Source organism: Crocodylus porosus, unplaced genomic scaffold, assembly GCF_001723895.1.
Source record: "Crocodylus porosus isolate Cpor-Errol unplaced genomic scaffold, CroPor_comp1, whole genome shotgun sequence".
Classification (NCBI taxonomy): Eukaryota; Metazoa; Chordata; order Crocodylia; family Crocodylidae; genus Crocodylus; species Crocodylus porosus.
In genome coordinates, this window is record NW_017728932.1 from 9,775,925 (window position 1) to 9,783,462 (window position 7,538).

The following is a 7,538-nucleotide window of genomic DNA, read 5'->3' on the forward strand; positions in this document are numbered from 1 at the left end:
AATATCCAACCAGATGTGATCCCCCTTGTTACTGAAGACTAATGCACAAGTGACTAATTATTGTACAACTGTATTTTCATTCACTTTCCTTCAAGAAACTTATTATCAGTGTTACACTGTAGGCCTGTGTGAAGTGGCTAGTACTCGATTTTGATTCGGATTTGACTGATGTGGGGGACAGCGATTGGATTCAGTGAGTCAAATCCTTGTCCTGAATCAATTTGGTCAAATCTGATTCAGAGATTTGGCTACCACCAAATCAGCCGGATCTCTTAATCACACAAGCTCCATCCCCTGCCTGCTTTCAATGGCTGGACTACCCAGCCCCAGCTCTTTGAAAAGAAAAAAAAACCTGCCATGGGGGACAGTGGGGATCACCCTTTTTCCCCCGCCTCCCCCCTGGTGTGGCAGTACCCGGTGAGTGGTGTCTTTTATTAAACAACCAGGAGCTGGAGCCAGGCAGAGCAGCCATAGGGGGGCTAGGGGAGTGGGTGGGGATCAGAGGGTGCTAGGGGGCTGGAAGAGCAGGCAGGGGTCCCCCCCATGGTTCCCTTCCCCAGACCCTCTTTCCCCACCCTCTACTTACCAGCTCTGAGTGTGGGTCCAGCTCCCTGGTACAGCCAGTGTGGACTACCCAAATCGCCAAAATTCTCTGGATCTTTTCCAAATTGATTCAAAGCTCTCTGCTTCAATTTGGACCTTTTAACTGGTCTTATGATTCAATTTGGATTCAGAGTTTTGGTCACCAAATTGGGCCCAATCTCCTCCGAATCAAATCGACACCTGAAGCTTCGCGCAACCCTATTACATTGTACTATAGTAGAGACTGTGCATTCATGCAAGTTATGAAGTATGTTTTGAAGTGGTTTTGAACGAACATATGATGTATTTACTTATGTGATGCATCTTTAGAGCTGGTTATAACACTGGAAAAATGTTAGTCACAAAACTATCCTTGTTATTCTTTTCAAAGTGTTATAGTGTGCTTGTCACCAAAGTATCAGGTTGCCTGTCAATGATGTGTTAAGCAAGGATTGACTTCAATGTCATGAGGACTCTTGAGGTGAATGGAAGTTTGGATTGAACCTCGCTGTATTACTATATAATGTAGATGAATTGAAGAGTATCTCCACAAACAAAATAAATCTTTGGGCTGTGGAAAGAAATGATTTATTAAGTGAAACTACTTTTCTTCAGTAGCTCATCTATTTGCCAGTAAGTCCCTAGCCATGCTGTGAAGCAGAAACCCATTTCCTGTTTCTCTGTGTAAGGTGGGTCTGCAATGTATAGAAGTACAAACTTATCTTATCTTGATCTAAACTCACAAATGTAGCTTTCTCCAGGCGCATCCTGGGCTGTGACACACAAGATTTTTTATTTATTTATTTTTTAAAAATAATTTGTACAAAATCGTAATCATTCCCCTCGAAAACTAAAACATAATTCTTCTCAATCTGGAGGGGACAGAAGTTAATGGCCTGTGAAGCTGCTCCCAGTCCTGTGTTCCAGTCCCGCCGTGGGAACATCGTAGCAAACAGATCTTCCAGTAGACTAAACACTTTATGAATCATAGTCCAACAGATGCACACAATTCAGAAAGATTTGTGAAGTTTCAACCTCTTCCCCTTTTTGTAAAAATCTTATCCACGTCTGTAAATTCCAGGGTTCAAGTCATGTCTGGCTCTTTGGATACGGGGGGGCGGTGCACTGATTTTTATTTATTCATTTATTTAGGTCACATTTTCTTGCTGTTAATATTCATGAAGTAAGTTGCTGTGTCAGAATATTAAATAATTGTGACCTGTGCAGGAAAGAGAGATTTTTATTTTATTTTTTTTTGTGCTTTAACGTTTTATAAACCATATTTACATGTTTTAGGAGTATGAATAATTCATAAGGTTAGATGCTAAGGTTAGTTTCAAAGTCAGCCACTTCAGGATCAGGCTGCTGAAAACAAAGGAAAAGAAGAGAAGCTGTTTCTTTTTTTTTCCTTTTTCTTTTTCTTTTTCTTTCTCTTCTATTTCTTTTTTAATTCTCTAGCACTCAGGAAATGGCACTGAAGTTTTATGCCATTGGGATTTCTCAGCAAACTTCAAAGCTTAATTTAGTCTCTGTTGGAATGAAAAGAGGCATGAAACAAGCACAGTGGAATCCATTTAAATGAATGACTGCAAAAGAAGTAAAGCTTCTAAGAAAACAAAGTGTTACAAAAAATACTCCATCACGCAGCATAACCATCACTTAACATGCAGCAGTCCTTGTGTCCTCTTCTCAGCAGAACTGTTCGGGGGCCTTTTGAACTATAAGAGCTGAAAACAAAGCTGAGCAGTGTACCAGAAATAGAAAAGAGAGGAACTGATAGAAAACCAAGAAACTTCTCCCTCTCCTGGGGTTTTTTGGTTTTGTTTTTGTTCCTTTTTTTTTTTTTTTTTTTTTTTTTTTTTTCTTTTGTGGTGGTGGTTGCGCATTTTTGGGGAATGACTTGGAGTTTCAGCAGGCCTATGTTAATGGACTGGACCTTCCTCTTAGGGTTCAATCCTGCAACTCAGTGTAGATAACTGAATTGCATCCTGGCCTCAAGTCTACTGCTCACTATAGTTCAGAAAACCACATAGTTTCCAATAAGTGAACCGTTTCTAACAACTGGCCCAACTCCTGCTCCTTGCCCGTCCCCAGACTGATCAGGAAGCTATGCCTTCCTAAGCGGATGGTGAAAATTAACCTCCCTTTCTGCCAGCTCCATGGATGGACTGAGTCCGTGAGATCTACAACCCTATATGAGCCTGCGGCACGATTCATGTGTTGTTGCACCACGAGTGAATTTCGCTCGTGGGAGTCGACCTATTTCTCAAAACGAAGTATCAGTTGAGGGGTGGGGAACACCAGCGTGTGTGAGCACATGTGTTGTAATAACAGTTTGGAACATCATTTGAATAGAGTATGCCAGCATGTAAGGTTTGATTTATTTCCTGGTATAATGAATGCTTCACAAAGGATGGAGTGTGATCTCAGACAGCTCCTCAGTGAGCTTCCACGTCATGGAAATGTTCTTGTCGTTATTAAGGTGCTTTTTTTTTTTTTTTTTTTTTTAACTTATTTCCCATTATGACATGAAAATCTTCTCCTAAGAAAAGAGCTATATAATTTTACGAAGGCAGCGCCAACTGCTTTATGGTAAAAGCGCTGTAGGTTAATGCAGACTTTGAAGGTAACGTAACATTTAAAGGAAAAAGAAAAAACACACCCAAAGGCTAGAATCGTTTGTTCTGCCTCTGCAGTGGTTTTATGGTAATTTCTTGTAATCCAGTCAATGCATATTCCTAAATACTCTACTTAAGTAGGATTTCTCCTGACATACCCCATGAATGTAAGTGACCTTGGGTGATCTTTCTTTTCCTTAAGTTTGCGTGATAGTCCCCCCCTTCAATAATTTTAACAACCAAGTGCAGAAACATACCACCCTCTCTTTGCAACATCTTTCACAAACAGCAGCACCCAAGGGCAGCAACAACTGGGTGGACAACCATATATATAAATCCAAATTCATGGCAGTAGAATGGGAGGTGTCCTACTTCTGGCCAAGGGCAATGGCAAACTTTTAAACCTATGAAAAGTATTACAGGGTTTTCTGAACCATTGTACACAGTGTGGACGGGTTTGGGGAGTCTGTTCCTGACCTTGTGGTGGTTTTATACCTGCAATACCCTACTAATCCCAGTGGAGTTGCTCCCAATTTGCATTAGATCAGAATGAAACCTGGGTTGTCTGTTACACCATCCTTTTCCAATTCAATAAGCCAGTGGGGCATGTCTGGTTAAAGAGCTGCTGACTTTCCACTATTTTAAATTGCATTTCCAGGTAGTGAGACTGTTAAACTGCAGGGTGAGAATGCTAAACACAAATTCACTTCTCTCCGGTGCCCACAGAGCTGGACTCCACTCGGCATAATATTGGGCTCAGCACTTTGTCAAGTTATTCTTGGGAATTTAAGTTTATAAGTGGCACGTTCTGCCAACAACTAGTCTAAATTCAATTTATTTTTCCCCTTGGTGAAAGATAATGCATATAAATTTATTTGTATGTATTTGTATTTGTAAATATATAGAGAGAAAGATTTGTATGTATTTCCACATGGGAAGTGCAAGTATTCAAAAAAATAATGGGGACAACTGCTCTGTGTGTGTGTGGGGGGGGGGTCCTTTTTACAACCCACCAGCACCAACACCTAATGCTGACATACCCATCCTGAGGAGTTTTCACATTTACCTTTGCTCTCTGCCTAGCATGAATTATTTTTGGGGAGCATTGCATTAGCTACTTTGCTTATACTTGACTTTAAATCTTTGGCTTGCTTTCACCATTTACAAGGTGACAAATGGCTTTTTAATGACACAAGGTAAATCTGATCTCCTTGTAGAGTGAGGCCTGGGAGCTATTTAGGGCCTGTTTGGGAGCTGGAGCATTAAATATACAATAAATATAAGTACTGCTCCTCAGCACAGGAGAGCATTTCATGAGTGTCTGGCATCTTGTTGACATGCTGCTGACCTTCCTCTGTCATACGACATAAGGTGGAGAAGCATGTGCTCCAAAAAAGAGAGGACAGACAAACCTGCAAGAAACTTAAAGGTATAAATAAATGTGACAAAGACTGAGAGTAAGAGAAATCAGATTGCATTAATTTAAATATTAAAATATATATATCTTCAGAGCTGTAACATGCTTTTAACCATTTATTAAAATGAGGTATTTTAGGCAGGTATCCAGGTTGTAGCCATATTGGTCTAGAGGAAAAAGCAGTCAGGACTCATAGTGCAAAAATCTTGTTGGTCTAATAAAAGATATAATTTCTACTATGAGTCCTGATTGCTCATTTTAATCATGTACTTTAATTGTATTACCTTTCCTTTATGGGAGTGTCTAACACCCTTTATGTGAGCAAGGCTATCTATTCTTCTACTTGCTGCTTTTAGAGATGGATGGTAGTATGCCTTGGCCAAAAAAATAAGGCTCCATTAACAGTGATCATACCATGCACTCAGAAATGATGTAATTTCTGAGGTGCTTCTCTTATTTTCCTGGACACGGGTAGTGTAAGTTACTTTATTAGTAAAATAGCAGTAGAGTTGATGAGAGAAACCTAGTAGATCGAAATAGACTATGCTGCACAAGTACAGACCTGAATGCTGAGAGTTGAACAAGTCCTGACACCAAAGCCATTAATTAACAATAAATAGAATATATTTTGCAGATATTATAAAAGGGGGAGGAGGCCAAATGCTTCACTGATCCTGAATATGAAAGAGGTTTGAATATGCCAGCCTTTGTCATGTTGCAGTTTGAAGGGGATAGGATTGAATTACAATCCTCATATAATTTGTACATCTAGAAATGTGTTACAGTAATTAAATGCTAATAAAAAAGGAAGATTAAAAGGATAGCTTCCTTAAAGATTACTCTCAACTACCCAAGGTCAAAAGTAAATTATAAGTAATGCAGTTGAGAAGTTGGATCATTCTGGCTGGATAAATGTCACAATTGAAACCCAGAAGTAACTCAATTTTCTATATTTGAACATCTCATTATAGTCCATGCCATTGAAAGACATATTAGGTTCCAGAGAGGTGACACATAAGGTCTCCTGCTGAAAATCCAGCCTTTAATTATTTTATGGAGGTTAATGTGGCTATAGGAGTGTAGTAGCTTGGTCTTAACAGTGAATAATAGATTTCAATAGAAATGAGTTTAATGGAAAATTAATAAAGCAGTGAAGAATGGCTAGCATATAAAAGCTGGTGGTGAACATGGTGGGAAGAAGGTCCTGAAGATCAAGCTTTGTAGTTTTCCCAATACATCACGTTGCTCCACTGCTTTCCACGAGACTGCCATGGAGCAGAGTGAGATGCAACTAGCACTCGACAGAAAATCAAAAAGGTCAGTATTTAAAATGAAATCAAAGGCTTTGTGAAAGCACATTCTCTTCTGCATCCTCAACAATATTTGTGTGGCTACGTCACATCTTCCTCCCAACATGGCAGCGCAAAAGATAGCTGGATTTTCTTCCACAAGAAGGGTATGAGGATTGCTGGTGGCATTACCTTGGCTTTTGGATCAGTCAGGACTCTGGGAAGTGAATAAAGCAGCAAACCAGGCCTGGCATCCTGGAGTGGAAAGATACCGTCATCTATAACTGAAAGGCTTCATAGGCAGGAATGTGCGAGTGATAAGTCAGACCTATTCATGTGCTGCCTCATGTTTTTCCACTGAAAGACGGGCATTGAAAAGCCTTCAGTAAAAATACCAAGCCATGCTACTTGCTTGGTTAGAGAGACCTTCCAAATCTTTGATGTGGTATGAAGGGAACATGGCCTAATGTCCTTGTCTCGGACTGGGGTGACACCTGGCAATTTCAGGATCTGGGACGAGTCACTGGTGCAGATGCAGGTCTCGTAGTTGTTTTTCACTTCTGACAACACTTACGTGGGTTGTAGCAAAGCAGTGTAAATAGTGATTTATATTAAGGTACTTGATGGGCTGGCCAGCAAAAGCTTCATTTGGGGGTGGGAAGGAATCTGCAGAGTAGATGACTAGACAAAGCTAAATCATGAGAAATGTTAAACTCTCAGGACAGGACTAATTTTTGCTTGGAGTTCTTGCCTCCATTTGAGTTTTAATGAAGGGAGAGCAAAAACAAAGATGGGATTATGCTCATCCACCCTCTCCCCTCCCCCCCAATGAAAATACTAATGGAAAGAGTCCTAATTCAAACTCTTTGCATAGTTTGCTTCCCAAATTTGAACATGACCAGGGCTGAAATATTGCAACTTGATGAAGGAAGCTTAATTAGAAAGCATTTCTGGGCACAACCTTTTTTATTTAAAAAAAAAAATTAAATAGAGTAATAACTTTTTTCCCCTTTCTTTCAAACAGTGCTGTTGATTTTTCTGCTTATGCACCATCATAACTGTTAGCTTCCTGAGGAAAATTGAGAGCTTAGGGAATTGTATGCGTGCTGTTATTTCTAATACGCTACTTTTGAATACAAAATAGGAAAGAGAACTTGTGCGTTGTGAGCATCAACATGATTTTTAATGGCGTGAGGGCTTATTTTTCCAGCTAAAACATCCTTGCTAATTAGAACTCAAAATGATAAGACTAAAGTTTGAAGAGTATAGGGGAAAACTTGCCTCATTAGGGGTGCTTCCTGTCGTCTTAAAACTAAGTAGACAGAGCCGTTCTTCACTGAGTTCAGGAGTTTCATTAGAGTTGATAGTGAAGTAGTTCAGATAAAGCTTGGATATTTATCAATGTGCTCCAAGTGCTCTGCACTGCTCACAAGCAGCAACAAATACAGCTTAATTGACCTGTTTAGCCAGGTTTATGGCTGACTTCCATTCCAGATGTGACACCCAGGGCTTATAGATGAGGCTTGTGTCTTGAGCTATAGTAGAAAATTTCATAGATTTCATAGACATCAGGGCTGGAAGGGACCTCGGGAGATCGAGTCCAGCCCCCTGCCCAAAGGGCAGGAAGTCAGC